At 37.7% G+C, this 19,697-nt stretch overlaps 1 protein-coding gene across 2 annotated transcripts in view; it reads left to right on the top strand.

The window, feature by feature from the left end:
• The window catches only part of Pter (phosphotriesterase related), a 64,645-nt gene that overhangs the window by 11,814 nt on the left and 33,134 nt on the right, over positions 1-19,697 (top strand). The window contains exon 2 of one of the 2 annotated variants that reach the window (XM_013014779.1): positions 1,995-2,124. The exons of the other annotated variant lie outside the window; for it this stretch is intronic. The gene's annotated coding sequence lies outside the window, so the exon portion shown is untranslated. The remainder of the gene's footprint in view (positions 1-1,994; positions 2,125-19,697) is intronic. 2 annotated transcript variants of the gene reach the window in all.

The raw sequence follows: 19,697 nt of genomic DNA, 5'->3' as shown, positions 1-19,697 counted from the left end.
ACAAAATTTTTAGAATAGTTTCTTAATTGTACTGTGATGATTAGAGACTGTAAAAATTGTCTGTGTGCTCATAGCTATACAGATATAGCTATTTATAGCTATACGGCTATAAACAGATAATGGGTTATTTTAGCTGTTATTCAGAAGTTGATCAACAGTTTTGTTTTCAACTATTTCAGAGTGAGTAAAGCCTTCACTATTTGATATTTAGCTCCCTACGTTGTTGTTATTTACAAGCACTATAAAGGATGATAATATATAATTAATGATCTGGAACTATGAAACATTTTTTACTTCATTCATTTGTTAGTAATAAGCTGTTGTTTATCGTAAGTGGAGAGTAAGGTAAATACTGTGATTTGGCTTATTTGTGTGTGCTTTGCCCATTGGAGAGAGCATATGTATAGAAGAAGACATCAGTCACCTTTGCATGCATAACACAGGAATGAGCTATCTTTTATTCTACTGCACCCATTTCCCCAGTCATGTGATATCTAAACAAAGGGAATGAAAACTTGCAGAAGCTATGTAGCACCTGCTTTGACAGAGCCTTAGGGCCTGGTTCTGAAGATTCCTTGCTCATCATCTCATTGCTCTTCCTACTTTTGCTAATGGGAACACAAAGTTCCGTAGATGAAGTTTCTTGCTTAAAGACACTTTTAGCAGGTCAACTCTCTTTGTAATATTTTTTGCAATTGGGACTCTCAGCTCCTCTTCCACTTGAAAAAAAATACTGACATGTTAAAAACAAACAAACATTATGTCATTCCATCTGTGTCTACTCTTCAAGTTTGAAATATAGCTTAAGTCAATGGTGTTAATTTTTGGTGACCCTCAATATATTTTATTGCCATTGGCTATCATTTATGTCAATAAAAATTAACTTATTAAATTAGTGATGAGGCCTATTGAAGAAGGAATTATTTCTGTTGCCTTTGGTACACTTGAGAGAGAATAAAACCTCTGTTAAGTTTTATTTAAACAGTGTCAAGGAATATCATACATAGCCAGGTGCCAATGGCTCATGCCTGTAATCCTAGCTTCTCAGAAGTTTAGGACTTGAGGATTGTGGTGAAGCCAGCACAGGTAGGAAAATCAATGAAACTCTTATCTCTAATGAGCCATCTAAAAACTGAAATGGAGCTGTAGCTCAAGTGGTAGAGTGCTAGCCTTGAGCACAAATGCACAGAGCAGTGTCCAGGCCTTGAGTTCAAGCCTCAGGACTGGTATACACACATATACACACACACACACACATGCACACACACATACACAAAAGATAAGTCATACATATTTTTTAATCTCATGGAAAGTATAAATGGGTTTGTACATTCCAAGTTGTGTGCATGTGCGTGTGTGTGTGTGTGTGTGTGTGTGTGTGTGTGTGTATGTGTGTGTGCTAATACTGGAGTTTTAACTCAGGGCCAAGACACTGTCCCTTAACTTTTGTGCTTAAGGCTGGGGCTCTACCACTTGAGCCACAGCTCTACTTCCAGAGTTTTGGTGGTTGATATAGAGTTAAGAGTTGCATGGACTTTCCTAACCTTGCTGGCTTCAAACTGCAATCCTGATATGCCAGCCTGCTTAGTAGTTAGGATTAGAGGCATGAACCACTGGTGTACCGCAAATTCTTATTTTATAGTCTGTAACTTTGGCCAATCAAGTAAGAAAACCTCATCAGTCAATGCCATAAAAGCACATTTTTATATCATGATATAATGAAAAATGCATGAAATTAAGTTCCTAATATGAATAAACTAAGAGGTGAGAGTTGTACTTCGTGTAAACAGAAAGTCAACAGAGAAGCTAGGAAGTGCCACAAAGACTTCCCTTCTGAAGTTAAAAATACCTTCCAAAGGAAGGCCCACTAATTTTGTTTGTGTAACCGGTTTATATTGCTCTACAGCTTATTGCTGAAAGTAGCTCTGAGCACTTAAAGGACATATTTTTATTCTTGCTGCACTGATTTAAAAAGGGTTATTACTTCTCTTTAGAAACCACAGCCTTGAAGAAGTTCTGAGGTCTCGCAGGCCCAACCATCAGAAAAAGGGAACGTGGGAGACCCCTATTCCTCAGAATGCTGTGATTTGCCATAACCAAGAAGGCAAGCCAGTCTTCACTAATGTTAAGAATCATTGCCAGTTGTTGCTTGTACTGTTAAATGCTACCAGAGACTATATATTTCAAATCTGTAAACCTTCAGCAGCTCTGAATCCCAGGCCTTTTTTCCAGCCAAGTTAATTTATTCATCCATCCATAAACATGTAGAGAATGTCTGCTTTGGGCCAAGCGTGGTGCTAAATGCTGGCAATGACATACTCACTTAAAACATTGAGCCGAGGAGAAGATTCTTTGTGAGTTATGATACTCTGTTTGCAATTTTCCTGTAACATCACAGAGAATGCTAGAAGAACAGAGGCCCCTCCAGTGAACACCGGATCCCACCAGTTTCTGCAGCATGGACCATTTGTCACTGGCACAGGAGAGTCATTTTACGCTGTGGTTTCAACTACCTGAAGTGAATGAAGCAGACTTTCAGGGACTGGGCAGTGCTTTTCTGAACAAGAATGTCTTTGTTTCAGACTCTTGATCTGATGCTGCTTAACGATGAAGAACAAGGTCCAGCTTTCAGGTTCTGTACTGAGGCTAGTAGAGGTCCCTTAGTTTATTTCTATGTTGCTATTATGAAATGCCTGAGGCTCTTGCATGCCACCCCAGCCACATCCTGCCATGGGAAAATAGGTGGTATGTGTGGAAGGAACGTTATTTCAGGTGATCAAAAGCAAAGGCCAAGGGAGGAACCAAGCACACTCTAATAAGAGGAACTATCCCGTCCTGTGAGACCCATCAGACCCCACAGAATGCCACTCATCCTCCCAAGAATGGTCATGACCCAGCCGCCTCCTACCATCTCGAACTCACAGTTTTGGTACATCAGAAATTAAGCCTCATTTTGGGTTTTGAAAGGGACTATATACTTTCAGTCCATAGCCCTGCCCCTAGCTCCTTCTTGGGCCATGTCTATCTTGAGAGCTTTGAGGGTCATTTCTCCCTGACAATCAGTAAATACAACAATGCCAGCCAGATACTTATAAACCCAGTAACCTGCACTCAGTCTCTCTCACACACTTATTTTACGCTTACTTTGTGTAAGTCTTTACAATTCTTGAAATGTTTCTGGCTGGAGGTGTACATCAGTGGTAGAACATTTGCTACATGTGTGCAAAAAGAAAAAAGAGAAGAAAAAAGCTCTGGATTCCATCACCAGCACCAAACACACACACACACACACACACACACACACACACACACTACAGGAAAACTCTATTTGGTATTCTTCCCCCTAGGTTATGTCTGTTACCTTAGAAGGCCTTGCGTAATAAGAATGTATTAAGATTATTTAATAATTTATTAAGACTATTACTAAGACTATTTGTACTCCCCTATGTAATGTACATCATTTGTTACAAACCTGAGTAAATTGAAAACTCCTTGAAGGTAGAGACCATTCCTGATATTGATTTCTCTATCACACAAAGAGCAACTGATCTAATTTATCACTCTTGTGGGAGTCCTTAGTGAACACATAAAAAGAAAAAAAAAAGCAACACTGACTAGTGACGTCACTGTGATGTGATGTCTGGCGTCATACTTCAATTAAGGATTGTATGATGACCTGTGCAGAATACATTAGCCTTTTGAGAAGTTGAAATGTCTCGTTGCTGAGTTTCCCTTACTTTTTTTTTAAGCTTTCAGATCACAATAACTTGGCTCCATCACGATTAATCTTATATGGTAATGCAGTGACAATGAGATGATTTTCTCTAGAGAATCTGTGCTAATACTATTAAAATGCTCTTACAATGTCAAAATGATTGCAGTGGAAGCGTGTGGCAACTGTGCTGATGTGATTATGATATTATAGTGATGGCCGATTACCATAGGAAACTACTAATTCAACCCTGCAGGGACTTGCATTATGAAGCCATTATAACATGAGATTATAATGACACAATAACTTGGATGCACATCCGTGATGTGAAAACCAAAGGCTAATTTGAATGTGTGTTACATTAAATTGTAATTAAACACCAAAATCAGTGCTTGTTTAAATTGGAGATGGCGACATACAATTCAGAAATGAAAACTGGTTTTAAAAAGAAATGCATCCGGACTATGAGCTTAGAAATCACTTGTAACCCTGCCCTCTTATTTACTAGGTAGAAAAGCTCAGATCAGGCCAGGTACCAGTGGTTCAGATTGTAAACCCAGCTATTCAGGAGGCTGAAATCTGAGGATCACCTTCAAAGCCCACCAGAGTAGGAAAGTCTGTGAGGTTATCGCTGATTTCCTACTAAAATGCCAGAAGTGAAGCTGTGGCTTAAGTGGTAGAGTGCTAGTCTTGAGCAAAATTGCTCAGGGACAGTGCACAGACCCAGAGATAAAGCCCCGGGATCTGCAAAGAAAGAGAAAGAAAACAGGCAGCCTATGTTTCTTTGGGTCTAGCTTACTTCACTTAATATGATTTTTTCCAAGTCTTTCCATTTCCTTTTACCAAAGGGGTGATGTCATTCTTTCTGGTGGAAGCATAGAATTCCATTGTGTATATATACCACATTTTCTTGATCCATTCATAAATGTCTAGGACAGCCATGCATATATGACCTTATAAAATAGTGCTAATTGAAATGAACTACAAGATAGGGAAACAAACCTTTTTGTCCTTAGTGTACTGTATGCAATTATTTCTTTTTCTTTCATTTTTTTAATTGTTCCTTTGGGTTATTACTCCCTGTTCTCACTGGGGTTTTTTTTTTATTTCAGTACTCTTTGTATTATATATACGTTTGTCTGATCTGGGATGGGAAGGTGAATCACAGAAATGGACAGAGGGTGGACCAGTGCAACAGTGTTACTCACAAGACACTATGTTGGAAATGAACTTTACATTTTGGCGGGGAGGATAGTTGGGGGAAAGGAATAGCAGGAGAAAATGAGGGAGGGGGTAACAATGTTCGAAAAGAATTGTACTTATTCCTTGCTTATGTAACTGTACGCCGTCTGTACAGCACCTTTACACTTAAAAGAAAAAAGAAAAAGAAAAGGAAAAGCTCAGATTGGACTAGCTTCCCCAAGCATGTATTATCAAGACTGGTACCAAGAGTTTGGATTGAACAGCCTGGTTCTAATTCCAGTTCCTGTTATTAGCACCAAGTAACATTTCCAGCCGTCTATTTCCTTTTTGATGTGAGTATATCTGACTTCCTTCAATAGAAGAGACTAAAATTTACTTTCTGGCATGGAAAGCAACCTTTTATATATATAAAAATGAATCCATATTTGGTACAGGTAATCTCAAAGGAGGAAAGATTGTTGAAATTGCTAGAAAACTTCTGTCCTTTATAGATGATCTGTTTTAGCATCTTTGTGAATTAGTTCTTGGACTCTGTAGGTGTTGTTGTTGTTACAGCTTGAACCCTAGACCTTGGGTATGCTAGACAAGCACTTCACCACTGAGATTCACGAAAAACCCATTTACAAAACTCTAAAACATGATTACTGATTCTTCCCACCCCTGGTAGGTGCAGGATCTGTTTCCTATCGAAGAGAATCTTGTTGATAAATTTGTGTTTGCTTTTAAAGGTCAGCTCATGTGAGACAATTTAGCATGTCACCTGGGAATGCCATCTTTCCTGTTAGGGAACAATGCTTGGTGGAGACGTTTTGTTATAGAATAAACTCATGGCAAGTTCTTCAGGTTCTAGCAACAACACTGGGCATATTTACCTAATACTGTTTCCTATTTAAAAAATCAGTGGTGCCATTGAGAAAGCACAGAGTTCTTACTTAGCCCTCATCCATAATTATTACCTGGCTTAGGTAAACATGAAAACAGATTATGAAAAGTAAAAAGAAAAAAAACTAGGAAAATTTAGGAGCTATGAAGCCGGTGAGATATATAATTATATTCGCTCGGTCAGTCATTATGAGGACACATAGAAGCTCATCTTACTCCCTCCTCATTATGACTCAAAGTGGTTATTGCTCCTTAGTTTAAATAGAGTTGAGATGGGTTTTTGTTATTAAACATTTAGTTTGCATTTAGCCATGCTGTATGCTTTAGAGTTATTTTTATGATCACTTCTTGCAACAACCAAATTAAGTAGGGAAGTCTAAATTGCTGGAGTCCTTATTTTTATAATTAGGGAAAGGAAAGTACTGTGCAGCCCAGCAATTTGCTTTGTGTCACCCAGAGAACAGTGGAGTTGGAATGAATGGTTCCAGAAATGCCTAGTCTCATTTTTAGGCCAATGAGTGATGTTATCTTCTGAAGAGCATTTCTGTATTAATGGAGACCATGGTAACCAGTTGTGTGATATTTATAGCAAATGGCTACATGCTTCATAGAAGGAACACTAGACCGACAACTTGAGAGACTGAGTTCTAATGTAGGTTGTCTAACTTTCAAAGGATGAAGAATTTGGGCTAGGCCAGGTAATGCACTTCTGTAATCCCAATTATTCACAAGGCAGAGATCTGTAGGATCTTATTTCAAGGCCAGCCCAGGTAAAAAGTTAAGAAATCAGTTAGTGAATCATGATGGTTTGTGGCTATCATCCTACTACCCAAGAGACTGAAGGTAAGAGGATGGAGGTCCCAAGTTTTTTGCCCAAGCAAAAAACTGAGACCCTATCCTAAAAATAACCTAAGCCTAGGGGCACCAGACACCAGTGGCTCACACGTATAATCCTAGCTATTCAGGAGGCTGAGATCTGAGGATCTTGGTTCAAAGCCAGCCTAGGCAGGAAAGTCTGTGAGACTCTTATCTCCAATAAACCACCAGAAAACTGGAAGTGGTGCTGTAACTCAAGTGGTAGAGCACTAGCCTTGAGCTGAAGAGCTGAGGGACAGTGCCCAGGCCCAGAGTTCAAGACCCACAACCAACAGCAATAAAAAAGGACTAGGGCATGGATCAAAGCTCTGAGTTCAAAAATCTAGTACCAGAGTCAGTATTAACATCTAGAAAGTGAAGATATTGAATAAAAGAGCTGATATGGACCCTCCCAAATTAAAAAAAAAGATAAAATAATATTTATCATTGAGATAATATTTTAAATATATATTTACATTTTACTGTTTAATAAGAATATTCAATATTTCACTTACTTTAAAGCCATTAATCTAAACTCAAAACCATACTTTACTTGACTACCATTTAATAATTGTCATATGATGTCTTTACTTTCATTCAGAAAATTTACTAAAAGTGTTCAAGTTTCAAATACCAAAAAGAGATTAAAATTGTGGTCTTTTCATATATTGGAAAGATTGCTAAAGAATACTTCAAACTATAAGAGATTTGTTTGATGATTTTATGACTATATTATATGACTACCTAAATAATTGTATTGAATTATATTTTAAATATATAATTTCTTTACAGAATCTTAAGAAGCAAGCAATACCAATGGTCAAAGTACCAAAATGAAGCATAAATATATTTTATTTTGCATTATACTAGACAAACATTCCTAAGTAGTTTTTAGGACACCTTATTTTTATGGGGAAATTTAAATAGGTAAATTCCCTCCGTATTTAGATGCAAATGTATTTACATTCCTTAAAAATTTTGTTATTTGATGGTAGGAGCTTTTCCTAGTGTGAGTCTTTTTCAGTGGAGAAATTAGCATTCCATTTGAGCATATAACAAAGCCTAGGAAACAGTGATTATTACTTGGCCACTCATATTATTACTAACACATCAAATACTAATCTTTTCCCAGCACAGGTCCCTGTGTCCGGTGCCATGCTCTCTTAGGGCAAGGCAAACTCTTAGCTTGGTTTTTCTTCTGGATCTGTTCAAAAATGCCTGTGTCTAACACATGTTCTCTCAAGCTTGTTGTTCTACAAATTCCCAACGAAGTTTTCTTTCTTTTTCTTTTTTCTGTTTTTTTTTAATTTAATTTTATTGCAAATAAGCTGTTCAGAGGGGTTACAGTCCCATGAGTAAGGCAATGAAGATCATTGTTACCCCTCCCTTGTTGTTTTCTTACTATCCCTTCCCTCCCCCACCTCTCAAACTCCTCCCCGCACCCAATGTTGGAAAGTTCATTTCCAATACACTGTCCTGTAGGTATCATTGTTGCAATGGGTCATCCTGTGTCTTTCTTTCAGTGTTTTGTTATTCCCCTTCCCCTCCCCAGATTAGACAAATATATATACAAGATGCAGGTACCAAAATGAAATACAGTGACAACAGGGGATATACCATAGGGGGAATAACATACAAAGGAAACAAAAAAAAATCACATAGTACATTTAAAACAATAACAAAGACAGATCTCTTGTGTCCATATCTTGGGGTTCAGTTCATTTAGCATCTACATGGACATATGGACATAGCTTTTGAGCTTTTCAGCTCATCTGATAAGATTATCCTATATGTATACTAATTATTGCAAATAAGGGAAACCATGGGACCTAATTTTCTTTGGTACTGGCTGGCTTCACCTAATATGATTTTTTCCAAGTCTTTCCATTTCCCAATATATATACCACATTTTCTTGATCCATTCATCTACTAAGGGGCTTCTGGGTTGGTTCCATATTTTAGCTATTGTGAAAAATGCTGTGATAAACATAGTTGTGCTGGTAGCTTTGGTATGGCCTTGTCTGTGTTCGTTTGGGTAAATGCCCAAAAGTGGGATTACTGGGTCATAGGGGAGCTCTATGTGGAGTCTTTTGAGGAACCTCCATACTACTTTCCAGAGTAGTTGAACAAGTTTACACTCCCACCAACAATGCAATAGTGTTCCTTTTTGGCCACATCCTCTTCAGCATCTGTTGTTATTAGCGTTTTTGATTATAGCCATTCTAACTGGGGTGAGGTAGAATCCCAAAGTTGTTTTGTTTTGCATTTTTTTATGGCCAGAGAAGTTGAACATTTCTTCATGTGTCTATTGGCCATTCTTATTTCCTCTTCAGAGAAGTCTCTCTTTAAGTCTTTAGCCCACTTGTTGATGGGGCAGTTGTTTCTTTGAGGATTTGTTGTTGGAGGATTTAATTTTTTGAGTTCTAAGTATATGTTAGATATGAGACCCTTGTCCATTGTATGGCTAGTGAAGATCTTCTCCCAATCCGTGGGCTTTTATTGATCTTGCTAGCTATGTCCTTTGCCATACAGAAGCTCTGCAGTTCCATGCAATCCCATTTGTCCAACCTTTCTTTGATTTGTTGTGTTTCTGGGTCTTTATTAAGAAATGGTTGATATATACTTCTGTTATAAAACAGGGCTTTCTATTAGGTTGGAACCCTGTAGAAGAACTCTACTGTTTTTGCAATATTTCAGAAATAGGTGAGATTCATAAAGCATGGTTCATTATGATTTGTCAAAATATAAATTAAATAGTTGTTAATAACCCAACAATATTAAATTCCTATATTATCTACATGAATAAATTTATGATCATGGTTTGGCAAAAAAAAAAGAAGAAAAGAAAATTTTGGCTTGTCCCAAGGAGGCCTAGAGTCTTTTTTCTGTTTCTTAAGACTTTAAAGGTAATAAATTATGACCTAAAACAATAGCATCCATCTCTCTCTCTCTCTCTATATATATATATGTATATATATAAATGTATATATAAATATATATGTGTGTATATATATACAGACATATATGTGACTTTTTTCAAATTTGGGTGTCTTTTTCCATAGGAACTATACCTAAAGGTTGGATGGAGAGAGTGATATCCTAATGTGACAGTATCATTAAGGGGCTCAGTCATCAGTGCCTCCAGCCTGTAATCTAGCTACTTAAGAAACTGAGATCTTGGTTTGAAGCCAAATAGACAGACAAATCCTAGAGACTCTTATGGCAATTTAAACAGCAAAAAGCTGAAAGTAGTACAGCACCAGCCTTGAGTGAAAAGCCAGAGTGAGAAGCCTGAGTTCAAGTCCTATATAAACAAAAAAGACACACACACACACACAGAGTAATAATACTAGTAAGCTAGATCATATATTGTAATACCACGTTTTTGCTGTTGTTTTGTTGGGTTTGTTTTTTTAGAATCTGACTTGAGGGTCTGTACCAGTATTCTAAGAGAAGAATCAAGAGTCAGGACCTATCCAAAGTTTTCTTGTCCATAGACTGTTCTGTGTTGCTATGATAAAACACACGAGGTTGGATGTTCTCTAAAGAAAGGAGATTGGCTGAGCTATAGGTTTGGAGGCTCACAGCATAGTGAGTGACATCTCTCTTTCTCTTGTCATGTGTAAGAGAGACAAAGTATGAGACAGGAAGCCAGACACACTGGTGCAGGGCAAGGAACATTCTTCATAACAACACTCTTGCCAGAACTGACCAATGCCCCATAGGAACCACCTTAAGTCTGTTCACCCATGGAGATAATGACCTTTCACCAGGCTCACCCCTTACAGGCCCCAGCCCCTCTCACACTGCCACAACCCAGGGCCAAGCTTCCAACATGTGAATTCACAGGGCACACAGGCAAGCCATACAGTCTCTTCACCTTTTTAGCTCTGTCATTCATACTGTATCATCAGAATGCTCTAACCTACTTCAAGACCAGTGCCCACTCCTTTCTTGAGCTGAAGGAAACAGAGATTATAGTGCAGATAAGAACTTCCCCTTTATGCAAGAACTCAGTCAAGCTCTTGATAAACTACTTAATCAATGCTAAGGAACTGTATACATCCTCCTACACTGGGATTCATGTCCTGCGTTCCTTTATGAGAAAAATACCATCTATTTTTTTTTCCTTTGACATACATTTTAGGAGAAATCTCAGAGGTCATGCTTGTTAGACTATTTTTAAAGGTTTCCCAGGGGATACTACCACAGCCTACAGCTGGGTATTCTGCCTTTCATGAAAATGGAATGCAGGTTCCTCTTTCCTGTGTAAATAATAACTCCATTTCCTCATTGGTGAAATGGGAACAATAATAATGAAAAGTGAATTTCATCCCAAAGTACATCGTATGGTCCATTCTTCTACTGTTGGATACTTTTTGATGCCTTGCCCGGTATTTGTTCCTTGCTTACTTCTCTTGGACATTATGAGATTTAATTAAAATGTGCAGAGTGTCTTGTGCTCTTCAGGGGAACACCCAGCAATATTATTGTAAATAACACGTTGGGTTTTCCATAATCTCTCAAAGGTAATGAAACTAGTAGAAAGCTGGGGCTTCCCTACAGTTTTATGAAGACATATTCCTTCATACAATGCTATGTATAGTGGCTAGTGTGCATGTGTGTATGTGTGTGTGTGTGTGAGAGAGAGAGAGAGAGAGAGAGAGAAAGAATTCAGAGTTCAGTTATTATGAACTCTCCATTCAAGTATTCTGATTTCACTTTTTCCATCAATAAGTAGTGTGTTTTAGAGTTCAGTAAGTGTTCCAGTTGTGCTGTTTTTTAATCAACTTTACAGTTTACTAATTTTGATTTCAGAGGATGATCATTGCAATACTTCAGCAAATTACAGGGAAAAAAACTTGTGTGTGCCTCATCCAGGCTAACTGTGGGCTCTGAAATGAACTTCTCCTCTGAAGATCCTGAGGAATGAGAAACGATTTCTTTTAGCTTTTGAACTCACCCTCTAGTTTCCTCTTCAACGTCCATTCGTCCTTTTTCCCTTCCAACTGCCCATCCTAATACAATGTCACAGCTTCTGCGGCCATGTCAGTGTTTGTCAAAATTGACCAGACATGCAACCCGTGCATAAGCCCCTCCAAATTGCTTACAGTTCCTATAACTTATCCTTATGTACTTATACCATGATGTGTCACCGCCTCTAGGAAGCTTTCTTGGTTTTTCCAGTGTTGGGGAATGTTGTCCTGACCCATCCCACAGGACACTTACGTTGAGTCTCCTCCCTAACATCCACTGCACTGCTTTTACATGGTAAGTGTCCCATTAATAAATGAAACCTAGCAATTTCTCGTTGAAGGTTCTGCTTGTACTAGATCCTGTGTTGCTTAGCTTCCTAGGGACAAAATTATTTCTTCTGGCTTCCTTAGGTTGCCTTCCTATATGCTAAGAACTAAATGCCAAACTGCTTTGATCTGTAAATTAGATTAGCTTTTCTTTCTATTTCAAGACTAGTTAAAGCTGATGATGCGTTGAGGAAGAGAATACAATGCTAATGAGGGCATTGAATTGTATGTAACTAAAATTATGTCCCATTGGCGTAGAATTGAAGAGTGGAGAGCACAGAACTAATTATTGGATATTATTTTTTTAAACCAAAATAGGCTAAGTCTAACCACCCAAAACTATATACGGGACACTGGATCCCTTTAATCCCCTTAAGTTTGGCAGAGCAGCCAAAATCAAGACTCCTTGGAAGAGAATTAACTGTGTGGTCTTCAAAATGAAGCACCTGAGACAATTTGATAGGGAATACCTTTGAGACACACCATTTCTTGTACAACACAATCAATCACAAAAGCCTTCTGTGACTCAAGGAAGATCATTCTAAAACTGCCGTTGAAAAGAAAGGAATATTGGGGCTGGGAAGGTGGCTCAGTGGTAGAGTGCTTGCCTTGCATGCATGAGGCCCTGGGTTCGATTCCTCAGCACCACATAAGCAAAAAGAAAAAAGCCAGAAGTGGTGCCGTGGCTCAAGTGGTAGAGAGCTATCCTTGAGCTGAAGTGCCGAGGCCCAGAGTTCAGGCCCCACGACCGTACCCCCCCCCAAAAAAAAGAAGACTATCATGAACCACTGGCAAGATGGCTCTCACTGGAGGTAGTAGATGAAAAGATTAATTAAAGTGAAGCTAAACAGATGAGATTTATAGGATATAGAGTCCAAGTAACCACGGATGAGACAAGAGTCTCAGCTGATATCCTAATGGGTTGATTTGTTAACCCCGGATACTTGTAGATGAAATATCAGGAGGAATGTAAATTTGGTCTAAGCACTAAATGTGAGCACCCATATAAATGACCAACTGCTGTATTTGGCACATAATAATCACTCAGTAAGGATGCAATTACCATTGTCATCATTGGCTAAACTGGTCTGATTAACCTGAAGAGAACTGTGATGTCAGCTTTTGATATTCTGTAAGCCTACTCAAGTTTAAATCAAAGTCTTCCCACCCTGTGACAAACTTCTTTTCTTTTCTTGGCTTCAGTTTTTGTCATGTGATATCAACCCAGCAACATTACTGAAAATCCAAGGAAAGAACTGTAAAGTACTTTAAGTGACACCTGACCCTAGTTGGCACACAGTAAATGACAGCATAGTCAGTGAATGAAAATTACCATTGTTGGCCCTTAGATTCCAAGTGATAATAGGAAAGTCTCTCCTTTATCTTTGCACCTCTCATAGATTTTGCTTGCCCAACATAGTATCCTACTTAATAGGTGCTCAATAAATAGTTATCAAATTTATAAAACATCTGTTTTTGTTTTCTCTTTTTTGCTTTTCTGCTAATCTCCCAAGACTGTCCATCACCCTTACAAAATATTATGTGGTTCTATCCTTTTATGGTGCATCTTAACTTAAAATAGCTTTTTACTTGATTTCTTTTTCCTTTTCACAAGCATAATTTTACACTGTACATTTCATAATTGCTGATACTTTATTATAAATCATAACTTTGACAATCCTTTCACTCCCATTTCTAATCTTAATCTTCCAAAGATGTGTATTCCATTGGGATCTCAGCTCTTATCTTGCTTGATTGTAATGAGAACTGTTATTTAGGATACTGAGCCTTTCCAAAATTATCATTGGGCTTCCATCTGGAGTCCTGGAGTATCATGTCAAGTTGACTTCAAAATCATTCCACTACAGACTGGGTGAAACTGCTGGAATTTAGTCAGTGTAAACCATAGCCCCTGGAAGGGCATGCCATTTAATTTGAAGTACTTGCACAAGAAAAAGAAATCCCAGACAACTTCATGATAATAAATGGTAAGATAACACTTGAGTTCAGAAATCTTTATCTGCCTCTTTACGTCAGGTAAGAGATTGAACATCTGTATTTGATTAGGCAACTGATCAGTTAACATCGTCTTTTTTCCATCTTATCCACTTTCAATGATTATGAGTATAATAGATAAACATAAAAAACTGAGAAGACTATTAAATCATAGTGAATAAAAACTGATGTTTATTTTGACTTCCAGCCAATGGTAAACATAACTTTTTTTTTTGTTGGTCGTGGGCCTGAACTCTGGGCCTGGGCAGCTCAAGGCTAGTGCTCTGCCACTTGAGCCAGAGCACCACTTCTGGCTTTTTCTGCTTGTGTGGTGCTGAGGAATCAAACCCAACACCTATTGCATGCAAGGCAAGCACTCTACCACTAAGCCACTTTCCCAGCCCTAAACATAACATTTTAATGTCTAATTGTTAAGCTATATATGCAAACATGCACACAAAGTGACATACATATATACACTACATAAATTTACTTAAAAATAGTTTTACATTTTGTTTTTTCACATATTAAAACAAGGGTATCTACCTGTGCCATGAAATATTCTTTAAAATGACAATGTGAATAGCTATATAAAGTTCTATCATAGAGGTAGATAATCTCTTATAAGATATTCTTGTGACTGTTCTAAATAAGGCCACATTGAAACTTTTATACTTAAATATTCCTAATGTGCATCTAGAGATTAATTTAAGGCAGATTCCTATAGGCAGATAATATTCTTGTGACTGAGAATGGCATGGTTGTTACATTTTTTTTCTGAAATCTGGGAAATCTTTCACTTTTGCCAGCCTTCTACAAAGGAGGGCTGTGTTCTCATTACTAGGTCCACTAAAATCTTGCTTATTTTCACAAACTATTCACTGGAGTGGTCAGATGCATTGTAATTCCCTTACAGTGGATGATTTCTATTGGATCCCCACAGTGTGAGTCATTCTACTGATTTCTAAGGACTAAGTTGCTATTTCAAATGGAAAGCTTTTATTTTTCCTGGAATGTGAAAGTAGATTTCTATTCATGAAAAATTAAACATGGTTATTTGGCATTTCCTGTGCTGCAAGTACAAATTAAATGCCTTAAGTGGTATAGACATTTTTAAATACTTAAACTAGCTGCCACTATTCACACAAAACTGAAATTGTGTGACCTCTTTTCCTTTACTATGTGTTCAGGTATATATGTCAGCAATAATTCCAAGTAAATGCCTTGGAGATTTGGTATTTGGCTACTGGGGAGGCCATTTCAAATTTAGACACTTTTATAGCATGAAAGACCTCTATGGAAAATACTTTTAAAAAACACCTTGCTCAGAGAAATTGGAAGAATCAGTATTGTTAAATACTCCCTTGCTTCCCAAAGCTATCTACAGTATCAAGTCAATCCCTATCAAATTACCCACTTTCCCCGTAGAACTGAGAAACACAATCCTAAAATGTGTATGGAATCAGCTACAAAAAACACTGAGTAGCCAGGGCAATCCTGTGCAAAAATGAAAAAAAAAATTGCATTAAGCTCCCTGAATTTAAAACATACTACAAAAATAATATGCCTGCATATAGCACTATCACAATTAAAAAGCACGAGAATGATATAAAGTCAGACATAGATCAATGGAATGACATGGAAAAGAATTCACACACCTGTGAGCAAAGGACTTCAATAAAGCTGTTACCACATTGGCAAAAGTATAGTCTTTTCAATAAGTGGTGTTGGGCAACTTGAGTATCTCTTCACAGAAGAATGAAAACTTGACCTTTATCTCACAGCATAAATAAAAATCAAAACTCAACATAAATTCAAAGATCCAAATGTAAAACCGGCAGTACGAAACCATTAGAAAAATAAAACCATAAGAGGAATGCATTAGGACTTTGGGATGAATAAGAATTTTTTTATAAGATCTCAAAAGCATAGAGAACAAAGGCAAAAATTAACAAGTGTTAGGAAATCATTGACAGGGGAGAAAGTATTCACAAACTATACATCCAACAGAAGACTCATTTCCAGAACATAGAAAGAACTCTAAACAACTCAGTATCCCCCCACACACAAAACTTTATTGGTAAAATTTACAATGCGCCTAAATAAATATTTCTTAAAGGAGGACATACAAATAGCTAACAGCAGAAAAGGGCTCCGCCTCACTAATTATCAGGAAAAGTGAAACCATAATGAGATGCTATCTTATTACACTTAGAGTGAATATTACACAAGGCTATGGTTGTGGCTAGAGAGAAGGCAAGTCTCATACCCTGCTAGTGAGATTATCAATCAGTCCAGCCACTGTGGAAAAACAGTCTGGAAACTTCTAAAAGAACTTAGAAATATATCAGCCATGTGATGCATCAATCCTACTACCAGAAATCTATGCGAAGAAAGTGAAATCCTTAAGATATCTCATATCCATGTGTATTCCAGCACTGTTCACAATAACAGGTCATGGAAGTAATTTAATGGCTTTCAGCTAATAGATGGTAAAGAAAATGAGGTCCTTATAAACAATGTAATAAAACAACCCTTGGAAGGTTGAAATCCTGTCATTCCCAACAGCTGAATGGAGTAAAGTTATTCTATTAAGTGAAATAAGCCAGACTCATAAAGACAAGTAGGGCAGGCTCTCATTCATATAATTTTTTAAGTTCATCTAATAGATTTTGAAAGTAGTATGGTGGTTACCAGGGGCTGATGACAGGAGAGGGAGGGGGAGAGATGGGAAAAGTTTATCAATGGCACTGGTGTTCTATTGTGCTGACGGGTGACTACAGATAATGATAAAGTATAAAAAAGAATTATGAATGTTTCTACTAATAAAGCTACCTATTAAGATAGCACATTTCTGTATCCTGGTGTTTAGGATCCTAGCTGAGGCAGGAGGACCCTAGACTGGGCTCTAACCACTGTCTCAAAAAGAAAAAGAAAGCTCACACCTGTAAGCCTAGCCACTCAGGAGGTTGAGATCTGAGGACAGCATTTCAAAGCCAACCTAGACAGGAAAGTCCATGAAACTCTTATTAGCTACCAAAAGGCCAAATGTAAATCTGTGACTCTAGTGGTAACCTTGAGCAAAAGGAGTTCAGCCATAGAGAAAAAGGAGATTAGCCAGAGAGCCCAGCCCCTGAGTTCAAACCTCAGGACTAGCCCAAATTTTTTTTGAGGGAATAAGATATCATAACCTGATATATCATAACCTGTATATGTGTGTATAAGCAAAACAACACATGATGTTTCATTAGTTTGTGTGACTTTTATGTATCAGTTAAAAAGAAAAAGGAAAACAGTATCACGCTTCAGATTTACTTCATAGGCATGAGAATTTTAGATACAAACTTTCACATTTTCACTAAAAAGGCAAAACTTGCAGTGACATTTATGTTTGCACATGGAAAAATACAATTATTTTAGGATATTTTCATATGGTGGAATTTGGAGTACAGTCTCACATGTTGTGTCTGACTACAAACTTCAACAGAAAGAGAGAAAGAAAGAGAAGGAAGAAAAAGCAAAGAGGAAGGAAGGAGGGAGGGAGGAAGGGTAGGAGGGAGGGAGAGAGAGAAAGGAAGGAAGGAAGCAAGGAAGGAAGGAAGGAAGGAAGAGAAAGAAAGAAAGAAAGAAAGAAAGAAAGAAAGAAAGAAAGAAAGAAAGAAAGAAAGAAAGAAAGAAGGAAGGAAGGAAGGAAAGAAAGAAAGAAAGAAAGAAAACAAGAGGGGGATCAGGGGTTGGGAGGGGAAAATTTGGGAGGAGTGACACTGTTCAAAAAGAAATGTACTCCTTACCTGATGTATGTAACTGTAACCCTTCTGTAAGTATATCACCTTCACAATAAAAATTAAAAAATAAAACAGCTTCATTAAAAAACCAAAAAAATAAGAAAGAAAGAAAGAAAGAAAGATTGATTAAGAGGTCCTTTGGAATTTCAGCATTATAGCTAATTGTCCTTCATTTTGGAACAACACTATTGGCTCTGTTTACTTTTTCAGTTTGGACCAAATGCTAGATACTATATAAGTAATGAGGATGGGGGAAGGAGGGAGGGGAGGAGTGAGACTATGGTGGAGAAGGTGAATTTCAAAGTGCCCTTGTGCATATATGAAAATATCTCAAGGAAATACTCTCATACTACAAAATAATAAAATAGGAGAGGAGGGAGGAAGGAAGGAAGGAAGGAAGGAAGGGTGTTCAAAAAGTATGCAACAAAAAATATACATAAAAGATATTAATTAGTTCATTAAAATATTAGGTTATTTTTCTGAAGAAGAAAAAAAGTACATTGAGATTGAGATTCCCATCTCCCTTCTACCCTGATGAAGCTTGTAGCCCAATAATGGAGGCAAGTTTGTACAGAATATCATTACATGATGGGATCATTAGAAGCCCTCCTCCACCTCTGGGAAATTAGATAAACCAAATCTCTGCATAAATGCACTGACCACTCACGAAATGGTTCTCACTCAAGCCCTTCCTGTATCTTTAATAGTCCATTTTTACTCCTGTCTAGCTTCTCAGCAATCTTTTCCATCAGCTGTAGGTAATAGCTATACATATTCACAAATATCAAGTAACATGAGGCAAATAGCTTGCAAAATACAACTGAACACCTTAAGTCATGATACAGGTTGACATGAGGCTGATGGAAGAGAATCCAGGGAGATATGCAAAGCCAAATGAGATGACAGAGTTGGACCCTTGGCAGCCTAAGAGGAGAAAGCAAGACAGGTGCTTCAAAGAGAGTTAGTTGTACAATGACTGCTTAGTAGAAGACCTTGATTAAATTTTGAAAGGAGAAAAGGAGGAGGAGGAGGCAAAAGGTGGTCTTGCTGAGTGCACTGTAACCCTAGCTATTCAGGAGGCTGATATCTGAGGATCATTGTTCAAAGCCAGCCTGAGCAGGAAAGTCTATGAGATTGTTATCTACAATTGAACACCAAAAAGCCAGATTGGAGCTGTGCCTCAAGTGGCAGAGTGCTAGCCTTGAGCAGAAAAGCTATAGAACAGAATCTATTAGGCCCCAAGTTCAAGCTCCAGGAATGATGTGTGTGTGTGTGTGTTTGTGTGGCACACACACACACACACACACACACACACACACACAGATACACAGACACACAGAGACACACAGAGCAAAAAGTGTGTCTTCCAAAAACTTTTGTAAAGCTAATTATTTTCATCATTGATACAAAGATCAAATAGAGACTGTACAATCAAATTGGTCAGAGAAACTACCCCACTCACCTCTTCACAAAATCCAACACACAATACTTCATTGTGGGCAATCATGACATATGTATAATTATGTCTTACTTTCCTTTATTAGAGTTTCACATGTTTACTCAACCCTTTAGAAGTGACATTGTTATTCAGTGTTTGTCTCTCTATCCCTTATTTTGTATAGGAAGCCACCTATCTTAGATTCTTCAGGCTTCTATAACAAAATGCCATAGACTTTTTGGCTTACAAACAAGACAGTCATCTCTCAGAGTTCTGGAGACTGAAATTCCAGGATCAAGGCCTTGTGAATTTGGTATCTTCTTCTTGGTTTATAAGTGATTTACCTTCTTGCTGTGTCTTCATATGGTAGAAGAGATGAGAAGGTTCTTTGGGATTTCTGTAAAAAAAATAATGACACTAACTCCATTCAGCTCTTAGAACACCCTTGTGTTCTTGTTTCAGACAACCATTGTGTTATGTCCCACAGCTCTGTGGACTAGGCCTGCTCTCCTGGGTGGCTCATA

This window comes from Dipodomys ordii, unplaced genomic scaffold, assembly GCF_000151885.1.
Source record: "Dipodomys ordii isolate 6190 unplaced genomic scaffold, Dord_2.0 Scaffold24, whole genome shotgun sequence".
Classification (NCBI taxonomy): domain Eukaryota; kingdom Metazoa; phylum Chordata; class Mammalia; order Rodentia; family Heteromyidae; genus Dipodomys; species Dipodomys ordii.
Note: the sequence above shows the minus strand (reverse complement) of the source record. Positions and strands in the feature narration are given on the sequence as shown.